Raw genomic sequence first — 16,509 nt, 5'->3', positions numbered from 1 at the left:
AAGTTGTGCAGAAGGTCTCAGGTCAGGGAATACTTTAATACTTTATGGCTCTTGTTATACAAGTTGTGTTGTTACATTCTGCTGAGAGCATCATCTCCTAGTCTGTTAGATTTGAGGCTGAGAAAGAAAACATGCTATCCCGCTGTAGACCTTGTCTTAATCATGTTCTATCAATTCCCGATACAAACAGAATCATCTCTCACAGCCTGGGAGAGAATCGCAGAGCCTCGTTTTAGAAAACAAAATTCAACTAATACTATTGACATCCAATTTCTTTGCACAAGGAACTTATATAAGGTGATGATAATCATGGCGTAATGCAGAATTAGTGACTTTATATGTACAGGGATTACTTCACCCATCACTTTAGTGCAGCTACCTTTGGGGTAAGTAATCATTTTAAGAGTCATTATACCATCTACTGTAGCAGTTATAATGATAACATCTAAACGATGATCCCTGAGACTTCATGTAGACACTTGACCTTCTAAGGAAGGCACTTCCAGCATATTACATTTAATTTTATTCATTGGGATTGGTGAATTTACAGTTTTAATCTTCCAACTTTCCCATGTGATTTTTTTCAGTCATGCCCGTATCTGCCCCAGTCAGCATAATTCAATCTGATTTTCATGGCTTTGACCAACAGGAACAAAATGCTCAGTCATAGAGAGACACGTGAAATAGCCACATGCATCTCCTCAAACAGAAACAGATTGAGAATAACAGCATTTCAGATCCATTTACTTTGCTTTTCAGAATGAAAAATATATTGCGTGAAGCCAGAGCTTACGGGGGAAGGGGAAAGTCATGTTCTAGTTTAATTTTACTGTTCGATCTCTTTGAAATTTTCTTGATTGATTTTGGTTCTGTATGTTCTGTGGGTGAATGTAGTGATTGTGAAAGAGGTTGGACTGACAGCCTTGGAAACTGAAATCTTCTCCGTATCTACAGAAGAGAGACAACAATCACAGGGCAAGCATCATCCACTGCCTTGGCCTGGAAGAATAACCTCTTCGGTGAGAGTGGCTCAGTTTCTGTGAAATTTTATCCTTGACCCATTTCAGGATGCCAATTCTAGTGGTGATCTTGCGTTGTGGACACCTACCTCCTGTATTTGAATGAATGGCAAACTTCTTCTTAGCAATTATTGTGCAAGTGATTCTTAAAATGAGCACAAAAGCCTCAAGCCACCTTTATACATGGAAACAAGGCGAATCTTTGCTACCATTTTCCCCTTCATTTAGTATGTGACCGGGATACGAAAATTAATCATAGCTTTAGAGCTGGTGCTAGTATCTTGGTATCCTCTGGAGATGTCGGATGGTGGTCCACTATTATTTTCATAACTATCTACAGTTTACCTTCCCTGCACTGTTGTTCCTGTAATTAGTTGTGCTGTACACTGACAATTGCCCACTCCAATAAGCATCTTAAGCTCAGACCCTTATGAAGAAAGTATCTAAGCACTTTGTTTTTCTTTTATTGGTAAAATAATACCAGATCTATTCATGTTTGTACTTCGTTTCAGATAAGACATTAGGGACACATTTTCAAAAGAACAGGTGAGAAAGGGTGTGTTCACTTTTGAATGACCCTGGCTTACACACTTACAACTTCTGTTTAGGTTCTTGTAACTGTCTCTTCTGTTCAGGTTTTTATACCTAATTTGTACACACAAATGTCAGGAGATACCTATCATCATTTGATGAGCTTTTGCGCGTATGCTTTTGAAAACCTGGCACAAGTTTTATGTGGTGCCCAAAACTTCCCCCATAACTGAAATACTCTGGTGACAGACATATGTAAAATTATTAAATAATTTTCTAAACCAGTTTTTAAAAAGAGATTAGATTAAAGAATGAGATATAACATGAATTATAACATGATGAATTTGGGCCAATATTATTTCAACTGAAAATAAGAAATCAACTCCTCACTTTGCTGGCTTCTATAGCGTGAAAATGAGATATAATAATTTATAATTATATTAATAATATAACGTGAGTATAATAATAGTCTAATTTTGTAGAATTGCCTTCCTTTCCATTCAAAGTCTGCTTTAGAGAAGTAAATTAACCCTTGGCAACAGCATTTGTTTTCCTTGTGCGTTCAGTGCCTCACTTATGGAGCAGCAGTAGGCTCACCATTGTTCTAGCATTAGCATCACAGTGACATATGTGAAGAACAGAGGAGCCCTCCCAACCCACTGTCTTGTTAATTCTTCTGTCTGGTACATCTGTGTCCATTACTGTAGACGATAGCATGAAATAATACCACCTCCTTTCACAAGCTATTCAGTTGAGGGTAGGTGGGTGGGTCAACTTTTAAAGCTGTTCATTTTATAGAACTTTTATTTATGACCTCTCAGTTCTAAATACCTTTGGTAAACTCTGGTGAATATGGGATTTGGCTACCTGTTGTCCCAACCATGTCCCAGAATCCTTTGCATGGATGTGCAGTCAGTAGGGAGATTCCTGACACAATCTATTGTCCCTTGCTTGCCTGGAAATGAATGAGCATGGTGCTCCCAAGCACTATTTTAGGGGTTCTCAAACTGGGGGTCGGGACCCCTCAGGGAATCGTGAGGTTATTACATGGGAGGTCATGAGTTGTCAGCCACCACCCCATGCCCCACTTTGCATCCAGTATTTATAATGGTGTTAAATATATAAAAAGTGTTTTTAATTTATAAGGGGTGGGGTCACACTCAGGGGCTTGCTATGTGAAAGGGGTCACCAGTATAAAAGTTTGAGAATCACTGCACTATTGGAACTATTGAATGGGACTCTCTAGGTAGTCTCCCTATGCCCAAAGCTGGCCTAAATTCCAGTGTCTTCTATAGTGATATAGGCAGTTATTCTCTTTTTATGTTCTTTTCCTTTTGCCATGAAACATAAATATTTAAGTATGGAACTAACCCAACTAGCACCCACTATATCTTCCTGTAATGAAGGCGAGGAGGAATTTATTCCTAACCATTTTCCACCCTTCCTTGAAGCATCTGAACTTGCTATCAGTAAAGAGACTGATCCTTGCCAGCATGACTGAACTTGAGAAAATTGCCACTTGACATTAGACAACATGGTGCTGATTCTACCAGCAGCACCAGAAATTGAAACAGAGTCCCCAAGAGCAAAAGGTTTAATAATGCAGCAGTCTGCTGAGCAACTGAATTTAAATAATGGTATAATGCAAAACACTAGTTACAATTTCCTTCCTTGTAGTAATTAGTAACAGAAAACTTTCAACAGTTGCCGTTGTCCTGTGACAGTATTATAAGATTGGCTTGCTCTTGCAATATAAAATTCTGATCTCAAATTGATTAACAAAAACAAACCAACAAACAAAAACCCTTTTAGAAGCGGACACCTTGAAAACTGATTGGAATTGAATATTTAGAGAAAAGATGCAATATCTACCTAAGTAGTAATAAACACAATAAAAATGTGTCAGGTGGTTTTCATGATGCCAGTAGCTGGTCGAAAAGGCTAATGTGGAGTTGCTGAGCACTAACTACTCCCATTGATGTTAGATGGGGTTGCGGGGGCTCAGCACCTCTGAAAATTAGCCCTAAATGTTTATTTAACTAATAGCATGGTATAAATAAATTAAAGAATAAAAACTAAAAAAACCAACCATTATCAATCAGATTTATCATAGGTGTATTCTGTATTCAGGATCATTTTAGATTAAATTCATGCTAACCAATTGTATTAAGAGTCCCTTTTGGCCAATACATACAGTACTCTTTCTATGCTTTTCGTGTTAAAGTACTGAAAGGTGTGAAAAGTAGAAATCAATCTATTCCATTTTGCATTTTATTACAGTACAGTTTACTATAAAATCCAATGTGTTTTGCTGAGCATAACAATGTACCCATCTATTAGGTACAGGGTTTGGGGTTTTTTAATCTAAAAATGTATCAGTTTTGAGGTATCTCTTTTAAACATTGTGGAATATAGACAATCTCTAACATTTAAGAATAATCCTAACAATAATAATTTGCTCTTATTTAGAATCTTTGTAAAAAGCCTCACAGCTCTACAGTGGGTTTGTGTCATTATCACTGTATTACAAGTGGGTAAAGTGAGTCAAAGATGACTTGCCCCGGTCACAGAGCAAGTCAGTGGATAGGGTGACCACATGTCCCGATTTTATAGGGATAGTCCCACTATTTGGGGTTTTTTTATTATATAGGCACCTATTACCCCCCAGCCCGGTCCTGATTTTTCACATTTGCTGTCTGATCACCCTATTAGTCAAAGAGCCAGGAACAGTACTCAGTAGTCCATTTCTTAGTCCCTTGCTTTAACTGCTTAATACAGCTATTGATTATAGGCCATATATTGTAATGGGTCACATTACACAGAGAAATGACAGCAAAGTATAGTATGAAATAAGATAGGCATCACAATACTGGAGTAATGACACAATAATACTACAGGAGAATGGCTGGAAGGGTAATACATTGCTTAAAGGGTCAGGCAGAAACAACTGATGAAAACAAGGGCACTCAATGGAGTGAGGGGTGGGAGGACGCATTATGGAGCTAAGGAGGTAGATCTGCTTTGAAAGTTAAGAACTCCTGTTACGTTAAATGATTAAGGGAAAGAGGAAACACCAATATTTCAGGTCAGCAAAGTGGCAGAAATGTTTGAATCTACTACAGTGGAGAAAATGGGAAGGGGTGATATGAAACTAGGCATAAGAAAGTGGTCTGAGATTATATGGAAATATGAAGTAGAACAATAACGTGGGGGGTGAAAGGGGGTTTATCCTTTTATGGTATGTGCAGAACTCCCATGAGCATTAATCAGATTTATGCGCATTCTTGAAAAGCAAATACACAAAGTGATTGAAATTTACAGTTAAGAAAGAGAACCTGTCAACATGGAGCTTGAGCAGAGACACACCACGACAGGAAGAGGTGCTATGCAGAAGTAGCTGTAGACACTTAGAGCTTTCCATCTCCCCTATGTCTGAGAAGTAGTCTCTTCCTGTCATTGGAATGTCTTATTCTTTTAGTATAATCTGTGCTTGCGGCTTGAAGAATCCTAAGCAGGTCTACCATGAGATTTTAATTTCTTCTTTTACTTGCAGCAGCATACGCTTATTGAGATGCTACTATTCTTCCTATAAAACAACTGGTGGGAAATGTGAAGTGTGAATGTCATTTAAGCCTTTTTTCTTCTTGTCCTTTGGGCATGGGCTAATTTACCCAACACATGAATTTGTAACAAGGTAAGACACAGATCTTTCAGTATACAGGGTCACTTCTGAAGCATAGAGCAATGTTTACTTTTGTTCCTCGCAAAATTAACAGCCCTGTCTGGGGACTTCATTAGAGGGTTAACAGAATCCTTTCTGTGAGTTCTTCAGCTAACAGGGGATCTCAATAGGAATTTATAATGTAGAATAAGTAAGCAGAAAGTTTGGAAAACAATGAATTGAAGATCAATGTGATAACGAGCATCTTTGAAATGGAGGAATGAATATTAAAAGACATGGCTCACTGTGGTATTGATGTTAATACAAAAATCAGGGCTGAAATATTACTATATGGAAAAAGAAATGACACTAAATCAATTACCATTTGGGGACTGTGCAAGCAAATATCTACTGTGATCTAAATTCTGCCTTCCTTACGCATGATGAACAATGCCTTATGCAAGAGGTAGTTCTAGAGAAATGAACAGCACTGGTTGAGAAATAAGATGCTACTCAATGTGAGTAATGATTGCAGAGTCAATCTCTCTGTTGTTGGTTTTGCCAACATTTTCTAGTGATTTTATTAAAGAACACAGGGCACTATAATATGCATCACTGCTGGAGAATGCTAAGTGGCTATCTATGGATAGCTTGCACTGATAGTTCTACATCTTCTTATCTCTTTATTTAAGTTGTAAGTGAGTTTTGTAACCTGTATGAATGGAAGGGGTGGGATTATTGGGATGGATAGAAGTAAGAATACTGGGATTTAGACTGGAGATTGGTATGGGAGAAAGAGGAGATTTCTGAATATGTGGTGGGACGTTGCATGAGGTAAAGTTTATTTATTCAACTCAAACCCCCAAAACATTGTAATTAAAACATCTTTGCCTGACATCACTCCATCACTCTCTTTGCACCCTTTCTGCCACCTTTTAGCTGTCTGTCTTTTTGTTTGTGTGCTTTTTGGAGTAGGGGTTATGGGGATTTTTTCTGTGTTTGGAAAGCAGGTAATACATTTTCGACACCAACCCAATGTAAGAGTAACAACAAACAATGTATCGATTTTTTTTTTATTTCTGCATATTTGACAGTGAAATTCAGACTCTGTGGTCTTCTAATTAGATTCTCAATTTTGGCTGCATCAGTATATGTTGTTATCTATACAGTTCCGAAAGGCTTTGCCCCAGTAGTAGCCTGTCCAGCACAAACGAAAATAATGTTAGCTAAGCAGATGTAGTAATAGGATGCTTACAACCAACTCCTCATCGCCATCTCTAGAAGGGACTAAAACAGAAACTAAGAGACAGAAGGTTATTGTCGCTCTTAACATCACCTTGATAGGAAATACATGCGGCTTGTGTAAGCAATTTCTTTCTGTTGTAAATACGATATGATGAAGCTTCTAAAGCATATTGCTGTAGTGAATTTTCAAACAGTAGACTTGTATTAATGGCACACATTTGAGAAACCATTTGTTCATATTAGCTGGTGTTGATACAAGCCTACAAATACTTACACCATGTTCAGCAAGAGGATTGAAATTCTGTCAGCATGTAGTAATTAAGGAGAATTCTGGTTTAAAAAAATCAATGAGTGTATACCTGGGATCAAATCCTGCAAATCCTCTTTGTGTGGGACTTCTACTGACTTCAGTGTGAATTAGGTATGATGAGAGTTTATAGGACTGAGCCACCAGTGTTTAATATAACCAAGCTGTTGAAGGGTTATGTTGCATGTTAGATACAATAATTTCAGAAAATCAAACTGTTAAGGCCAATTAAATTGTATTTGCCCATAATATGGTTTTATCAGGGTTTGAACAGTAATGATAGTTACTGTTAATCGATGTACAATGTAGAGAGCAAAAGTATTATTCTTTTTACTACTTTGTATCATACACAGTAAGTACAAGTGCCTAGTTTGTGCATTAGTATATGGGGCTCTGATTTGCATATGCTTAACTACTTTGCTAAAGTGGGACCTACGCTAACTACCCTTGACAGGAAAATTTCTATATGATAAATCCAAATAGATTATCTGAATTTTGAGTTATATAAGTGTAGAGAGGTTTCAGTGTAGAGACCTTACCAGCAATTTTAGGGGGTGACTTTCCTGTCATAGGATCCTAATTTGTTCCCACTGAGTTGAAGAGGAAGTTTGCTATTGAATTCAGTAAGAGTAAAATCAGGCTTGTAGAGCCTAATCCTGCAAAATGCAGAGCACTTCCTGTGCAATGCTGCATGCCTCAAGTCCCACTGCTTGCTTTGGGATTTGAGGGTGCTCAGCACCTTGCAGGATTACCCTTAGCTATGTTTATTATCTGAATCCAGGCACAGACTCATAATGGCAAGTATTATCTTCTCAGCAGCAGAACTAAGTTCCTGGAACACCAACTTAAAGGAGATCAGGAGGAACGCTGCCCTTGTTATCTTCAGGTCAATCTGTAAATTGCACCTTTTTGTCATAGTATCCCCCAGGGAATCACGGTCAGAACCTGTCATACTCAGAAGTATCAACCCAAAATTAAAGCTAGAGCGGAGTAGTGGACTGACGTGCTAAAAATAGCAGGTCCTGTTATACCAAGAGCAGTACTGAGCACTGGGTGCCACAGAGCAGCTCTCACTGAGTTTTAATCTGCATCTAACACTTAGTTACTCTGGTGATAAGTGCTTTACAAATGCATCTAAATATCATAGACACTGTTTGAAGGAAGTTATGCGATCCTTATTGCACCTTTCCCAATCAGTTAAATTATTTGTGTATGTGCACCATTTGCACAAATGATATACTGTAGATTTAAGAAAGCTATTCTCCATTTTAGTAAATCTAGCAGCCTTGTTATATACTATGGTAAACATGAAATTGATCAAATTAATAATAAAGGGGCTTCCCATTTATCTTGGACTGCATCAGTTCCTCTAGGGAGTGTGTGGTTTATTTTCATAACAAAACTTTTAGACCACACATTTTTTCCATTTTCATATATTAAGATTAATTACTTGCTGATTGACATTTTGAGATGGGTCCTATTTTCCTCCTGCATAATTACGTCCAATCATTTTGTTATCTTTCTATAATTTCATGACAACTCTACCGAAAGTATTGTGACTGTAGATTGATGTTCCATGGCGTCTTATATTTTTGTAATTTAGAGCCTATTAATGGCTAAAAGAAAGCCTCCAAGAACTTAACTGGATTTAAATTGGTCTTAAATTGTAATTAGAGCAGAAGAGAAGTAAGTCATAACTTAGGTATTTTTTATCACAGCAAAATTTAGAAGGGTTGATTCGTTCAGGCTCTCTTCTGAGCTATGCACGCACTGCCTGTGCTATATTCTGTAAAGGGAGCATCCAGCTGGTTTGTCAAGCAGGGTTGCACAGATGGGAGGTCTATTAAGCATATTTTAAACACCAGGCATGAGAAGAGAAATTCCCCTTTTCTGATAAGGAAAAGAAAATGAAAAAGTTTTAATAATTTAGCAGTAAAGTGGCAGCTGGCTGTCAGTGCTGTATGCAGAGCATGGAAAACCTCCTACTATTTTAGGTGACACATACAGAGAACAGAGTCGGTCCCATCTGACTGGCAAAAAGGCATTATTTTACATAATAAATGTAAAACATAAAGGCAGCAACTCATACTGTTGTATCTATTGTGGCATTTCTCTTCTATCCATCCTGGAGAAAGATTTTGCTTTCTGTCTTGTTGGTCTGAGACACTGATATCTTAAGGAGAAAGTGAAGATAACAGAAAGCTGTTTACACTAGTCATTGCACGACTGAGGAAATCTTCATAGTGCCCCAGCTTATTGAGAAAGGCACAAGTATTCTAGCACTCCATTCACATTGTATTTGTGGATATCAAAGCCATGTTTGACTGCGTTGACAGGGAATTGCTTTGGTTGATCTTGAAACTTGCGTGACGAAAAAGAAATATCAGGGATGGTGAGAGTCTGCTGCTCAATGGAGAAGGTGAGCTGGTAACGGAAGATAAGAAGGTGAAGCTTCTCAATGCCTACTTCTCTTCAGTCTTCAAACAAAATATAACGTGACCAGACGACCAATGCCGTTATCATAGATAATAAAGGGGAAGGGAGGCCTGTTATAAATATAAAGGGAAGGCTAACCACCTTTAAATCCCTCCTGGCCAGAGGAAAAAAACCCTTTCACCTGTAAAGGGTTAAGAAGCTAAAGATAACCTCGCTGGCACCTGACCAAAATGACCAATAAGGAGACAAGATACTTTCAAAGCTGGAGGGGGCAGGGAAAACAAAGGGTTCTCTCTTTCTGTGTGTTGTTTTTGCCCGGACCAGAGCAGGAATGCAGGTTAGAACTCCTGTAAAAGGCTAATAAGCAATCTAGTTAGATATGCGTTAGATCCTGTTTTGTTTAAATGGCTGATAAAATAAGTTGTGCTGAATGGAATGTATATTCCTGTTTTTGTATCCTTTTGTAACTTAACTAGAGGGATTCTCTATGTTTTGAATCTGATTACCCTGTAAGGTATTTACCATCCTGATTTTACAGAGGTGATTCTTTTACTTTTTCTTTAATTAAATTTCTCTTTTAAGAACCCGATTGCTTTTTCATTGTTCTTAAGATCCAAGGGCTTTTGTCTGTGTTCACCTATGCAAATTGGTGAGGATTTTTATTAAGCCTTCCCCAGGAAAGGGGGTGTAGGGTTTGGGAGGATTGTGGGGGGAAAGATGTTTCCAAGCGGGCTCTTTCCCTGTTATATATTTGTTAGACGTTTGGTGGTGGCGGCAGCAATAAAGTCCAAGGGCAAAACGTAAAATAGTTTGTACCTTGGGGAAGTTTTAACCTAAGCTGGTAAAAATAAGCTTAGGGGGTTATTCATGCAGGTCCCCACATCTGTACCCTAGAGTTCAGAGTGGGGAAGGAACCTTGACATGGTGGCAGAGCGGTGGGATTAACTTGAAATCATTTTGAGATCAATTTGAGATTTTTTGAACCAGAAGCACAGATTTTTTAAAAGGAAATTTTTTTTTTCCTTTGGGCTCCTGGAATGTGAATGAATGCAAATCAGCAGGGCCTGATACTGTTCACCCTAGAGTGCTGAAGTAATCTCAGAGCCACTGGCAATAATATTTGCAAACTTGTGGATGACAGGAGAGGTCCTGAAAGACTGGAGAAGGGCTAACATAGTGCCCATCTTTAAAAGGGGGGGGGGAAGGAGGAGCCAGGGAACTATAGACCAGTCAGTGTGACCTCGATACCTGGGAAGGTACTAGAACAACATATAAAACGTTGAATTTGCAAATACCTGGAGGATGAAGGGGTGATCACTAGCAGCCAGCATGGATTTACTAAGAACAAATCATGCCAAAGCAGCTTGAATTCCTTCTTTGACAAGGTAATTGAATTGGTGGATGTGGGGAATGCAGTGGACATAAAATTTTAGCAAGGCTTTTGATGCTGTCCCACATGACATTCTCATAAGTAAGCTGGAGAAATGCAGGCTTGATAGAACTACCATTAAGTGGATATATAAGTGCTTAAACCCACAAACTAAGACTAATCATTAATGGAATGATGTTAGATTGGAAGGAGGTCTCAAGTGGGGTTCCACAGGGATCTGTTCTGGGTCTCATGCTGTTTACCATCTTTATTAATGAGGTGGATGTAGGAATAGAGAGCATACTGATCAAATTTGCAGATGACACAAAGCAAGGGGGGATTCCAAACCCTTTGGAGGATGGAGCTAAAATTTAAAGGGATCTTGATAATTGAAGAACTGGGCTATAGACAACAAAATGAAATTCAACAAAGACAAAGGTAAGGTGCTACACTTAGGAAAGAAAAAACAAATGCACAAATACAGAATTGGGGATAACTGGCATGGCAGCAGTAGTGCTGAGAAGGATCTGGGAGTTGTGGGTGATCACAACCTCAACATGAGTTAGCAACGCAATGCTGTTGCAAAAAAAGCAAATAAAATTTTGGGTGACATTAGCAGAGGCATAGCATGCAAGTCATAGGAGGCGATATCCCATAGTTTGGAAAGAGGAGATTAAGGGGAGACATGATAGCAGTCTTCAAATACTTGAAAGGCCACCAAAAAAAAGATGGAGAATTTTTTTCTCTCTTGCTATAGAAGACAGGCAATGAGTTCAAACTATAGCAGAGCAGATTTAGATTAAATCTCAGGAAAAGTTTCTTAACTGTAAAAACAGTAGGACCATAGAACAAACTGCCCAGGGAAGTCGTGGAATTTCCTTCACTGAAGGTTTTCAGAAAGAGGCTGGATAGTCATCTGTCTTGGATTGTTTAGACACAACAAATCCTGCATCTTGGCAGGAAGTTAGACTAGAAGACCCTTGTGGTCCCTTCTAATCCTAAGGTTCTATGATTCCTCAAGATGCAGTCTTGTAAATGAAAAAAGAACAACCTTATTCCAAAATTCGGTTGGGCATTCAACAAGGATACTTTGCCTCCTCAAAACTCTTTAATGCTGTCATAGACTACATGCTTGACCAGACACTAAGTAAATGCATTTTAGGTGTATGTCTTGGTAACACCCTCAGTTACATTGATTTTGCTGACAGTATAGCACTTATTGTCGAATCAATGCATGCATTAGTTGTGATACTTAAAGTTCTGGAAAGCTCTGTGGCAAAAGTCTGCCTGAAAATTGATTGAGATAAAACAAAAATTCTTCTGATTGACAATTTTGAATATGCTGCAGGCTCTAACATCTTAGTGGGTGAACAGCCAATCGAGATTGCTGGTCATTTCACCTACCTAGCCAGTCATTTCACCTAGCTCTGTTGACGATCACACAGGCAGTATCAAGAGAGAATTTGAAGCCCACACTGCAAAAGTGTCATCAGTAACGGGGTGCCTCATCAAGGGAATGTCTTTTGCAAACCAAACACACTGATAAGTAGAGAGACCAAGCTGAGGATATATAATGCTTTGGTGGTCCATATTCTTACTTATGGGATGAACTGTGGCCCGTCACTGTCAAGACTGAAAGGAAGTCAGATACCATTCAGATGAAGCATCTCCAAATTATTGAAAACATCAAGTGATACAATTAAAGTTGAACAAAGAGATCGATTTTCTAACTAACCAGGTCTTGCTCTCTCAGATGGTTGTCCAACATTCTCTAAGGTCATACGGTCATCTGTTCCAAATGCCTACCAACTTCCCTGTGTGAATCATCTTGAAAATCATCCATGAAAGCAGCATGGAGAAGACTCAGAAGACCTAAAGCATGATGGCCAGATGTGTCAACAGACAGGTGTCCCTCCCAAGTGCTCTGCTCCATAATGCACCAGATTTGGCTCAGAACAGAGCATCATAAAGGCATATAATGCATTCGGTGGTAAGTGACAGCTTTGAGAACTAGCCTAACCTAAAGTATGCAGATTATGGCTGTAATCCTCCAAGTGAAAACAGAATTCTGATACTTTTCAGCAGCTATAGCTGTGGTGATTCTCTAACAGGAAATCTTGAGGGAGCCCTGGATATGTGATGTCAGTAAGGCCGGTAAAGCCTTCCAAAGAAGTATCCCAGCTTTCTCTAGTGTATTGATTTCCTAATACAGGGTCTGAAAACTAACTAGTAAAATCCACTCCTGTTGCCGCTACCTAGAACAGAATTCGTCTACTGCTGGTACCACACACTGGGGCTGATGTTCAGCTCTTGGCCGGGGGGAGGATAGCTCAGTGGTTTGAGCATTGGCCTGCTAAACCCAGGGTTGTGAGCTCAATCCTTGAGGGGGCCATTTACAGATCTGGGGCAAAATTTGGGGATTGGTCCTGCTTTGAGCAGGGGATTGGACTAGATGACCTCCTGAGGTCCCTTCCAACCCTGATATTCTATTATTCTTTCACAATTTCCAAATACAATCAGACCATATGCCAAGGTCCATACTAATGCTCTGCTCATTCCTTGCTCAGGTGAAACTACAATTGAAGCATCAGAAAGAGTTTTGCCTGAGTAAGAATTTAGTGAGAGCTGCAGAATCTGGCCCAGGAATAAAGATATTTTAACCAGCTGGTGAAATTGATCTTGATTTTCCCCTGCCTCTTCTCTTCCTCCTGCTCCCCAAACTGAACTACCGGTGTATCAGGTTACTAAACATTCCTGCTTGTTATTAGGCACTGGTCTCTTGATCATCTGCTGTAGCAAGGTTACATTTATAAAAAAGTTAATAAATTATTAATAGATGTTTTAATACATGGTTAATCCATTGTTCGAGATTATTATGGAGTTCAGCAACTCAATAGGTCACTTAAAACTATGGCTTATAACTATAAAAGCTTCTATTGATGTGCTTACAGCCATCTATAATGCATACAACACAGGCTTATAACATCTATTCATCATTTGTTAATGCTTTCTCAACTATTTAAAAATGTAATTTTAATATAAACGATGAATGAAATGTTGAATGGAGAAAACCCAAAAAGAGGAAAGATTTTGGAATACAATGCTGTCCTGTATTAATTGCCTGAGCTATTTGAAAAGGGACATAGAGGAACTGAAATATAAATGGTGAGAGAGATTTATCTTTTATTGGTTACTATCAATACAAGAAAAATAAAAAAGGTTTGAAAGAAGAAGACATACATGCTGAAGGCAAGTATTTTGCAATCAGGCATAAAGACATAATGCAGATATTACAAATTAATGCTTCCATTCTCTGGTTTTCAGCACCATTGTGTTGCAGCCCTACAAAGGTAATGGTATGGGTTGATTGTAGTGACTAGTAATGAAAGGTCCAGTAGCAAAGCACATTCGTATGGGTTAGATTTCCATCCCATTATATGCATGTTACAATTGAAGTTTTAGCCTTCTATTTATTCCCTAATAATTACATACCATTTTCATTGAAGATTTTTTTGTCACAAACAGCGCGAACATTCTTGCAAACTGTTAGTCTATGTTCAGGACTCTAACTGATGGCAGAAGTGACCTGAAACCTCACCAGTGCCCTATATTTGGAAGTAAGGGTAAGGTAGCTCTCCCTCTGTGAGGACTAAAAAACAGTAGCATCTTAGATTGATATAGTGTCTTCCAACCCAAATCATTTCACCGACATTAGCCCTGATCCTGCAGTCTGCCATCATAACACACATTGAAATAGGAGTTCTGCCAGAGCAAGGACTGAAGCCCACTCCAGTGGGAGCCCTAGGATGGACCAGAGACTCAGAGCCACATTTCCTTTACTGCCTCCCATTTGTTTCAGGGAGGAAGTAAGTTACTGCAGTCCTTTATTGGATGCAGTTTACTTCTCCACATCACACTGGCTCATCTGTGCTAGTGTCAGTCCAGTGACTTCAGTGGAGTCACTCCTGATTTGCAGAACTGTGAGATCCGAACAAAGGCCCTGAACTGCCAATAGCAAATCTAGTGATGTCAGAGATTTATTGACTTAGTTGTTTCCTTTTTAATAATTCACACTCCTACTTCAATTTCTATTTACCACACAATAGATCAGCTTTGTAAAATAATGAAACACAAAGTTAACTAGCTTCTACTTCATTCTGGAGGAAAAAAGGGGATCAGGGAAGGCATTGTGTTTCAATGGGATATCTCTGAGACACAATGCTTCTCAGGACTACTTTACAGGTGGTGCAGCTTATATACCTCCCATCCCTGGTTTGGGGCATCATCTGCCCCTTTTCAATGAATGTACAATAGGCACAATTCTGGACCCATGTATTTGTACAAACTGTTTTATGTAATGTAACAGGGGTAGCATAGGCACTGACTCCGTGGGTGCTCCGGAGCTGGAGCACCCACCAGGAAAAATTGGTGGGTGTTCTGCACCTACCGGCAGCTCCCCAACCCACCTCCTGCCCCAGCTCACCTCCGCCTCCTCCCTTGAGTGCGCCGCCTCGTCCTGCTTCTCCCCCCTCCCTCACAGCTGTTTCGCGCGGCAAGCGCTGGAAGGGAGGGGGGAGGAGGGTGAACACAGTGCACTCGGGGAAGAGGCGGGGCCGGGGCCAGGATTTGGGGAGGGGTCCAATAGGGGCAGGGAGGGGGTGGAGTCAGGGCGGGGCTGGGGTGGGGGGGGGCACGAGCACCCGCTGGCGCCTGTGAGGGGTAGCTATGTTAGTCTGTATCCACATAAACAACACGGAGTCCGGTGGCACCTTAAAGATTTACAGATTTATTTGGGCATAAGCTTTTGTGGGTAAAAAACCCACTTCTCCATGCATCTGAAGAAGTGGGTATTTTACCCACGAAAGCTTATGCCCAAATAAAACTGTTAGTCCTTAAGGTGCCACCGGACTCCTTGTTGTTTTTGTTTTATGTAATGGGGCCAACCTCTGCTCTTGTTTACATGGGGTGTAAATCCAGAGTGACTCAATTGCAGCCACTCCATTGACTGTTACATCAGTGTAAATGAGGATAGATATCGGCCCCCATAATCTTTGTTCCAGAGGCAGCAGCTTTCAGTTGTCATTAATAAAGATCTTCTCTTATTTTGCAGTTGCTGAACTCTAAGCACTGCCCGCTGACAACAAAATTGTAGAAATGTCAGACATGGTGTTTGCCTCAAATTGTTTCCTTTTTTCATAATAATGTTTTAGGGGAAAATAACAATATATAATACTTGCACATTTAGAGTGCTGTATATCCAACAATTTCAGCATGCTGTATAAGTATTTATCAATCCTCACACTCCCCCTTGGAAGGTAGGTAAGTGTTATGATGTCAGCTTTAGAAATGGATAAATGGAAGCACCGTGGTATTAAATGATTTGGTCAAGGTCACAATGAGATGAATCAGTAGACGCTCTGGGAGTAGAATGTAGGGGCACTAGTACGCAGTCCTGGCACTCAATTTAAATAGTAGCTCACTTATCTCCAGTGGTATAAGAAAAATGTCTGTGTGTGTTTGGTGCCTAGTTCTCTCTGAGATTGGTTATGTACTTGTCTAACTGCATTGGCTTTAATAGAGTTATTCCTGATTTCCCCAGTGTAAGTAAAAGGAGAATCAGGACATAATGTACATTTATTATAGCTTTGCATATATGCACAGTAAATACATTCAATACATATAGAAAGGAAATGCCATAGGTCATAATGAATCAGAGAAATCAAATGCTGCATCTGAACCAAACTATTATTTTAGAATTGTTAGCTATTATCTGCTGTATTTGTAAATCATTAGTGGCACTAATTACATTGTACTACATACTGTGAGCATGAGCTATTTATTAGTAGCATCATACTCTATGAAGGGTATCACTAACTTGAGATACACTATCTGCATTGTCTCATATTCATCAAAACAGAATAGCATATACTCACTAGTGTCT

General features: G+C 39.4%; 1 protein-coding gene across 22 annotated transcripts in view; it reads left to right on the top strand.

Moving 5' to 3' along the window:
* NLGN1 (neuroligin 1) overlaps positions 1 to 16,509 on the top strand; it is a 563,945-nt gene that overhangs the window by 411,045 nt on the left and 136,391 nt on the right. The window lies entirely within an intron of this gene.

This window comes from Chelonia mydas, chromosome 9 (genome assembly GCF_015237465.2).
Source record: "Chelonia mydas isolate rCheMyd1 chromosome 9, rCheMyd1.pri.v2, whole genome shotgun sequence".
In the NCBI taxonomy this organism is placed as follows: Eukaryota; Metazoa; Chordata; order Testudines; family Cheloniidae; genus Chelonia; species Chelonia mydas.
This window is presented reverse-complemented; position numbering and strand designations above follow the sequence as displayed.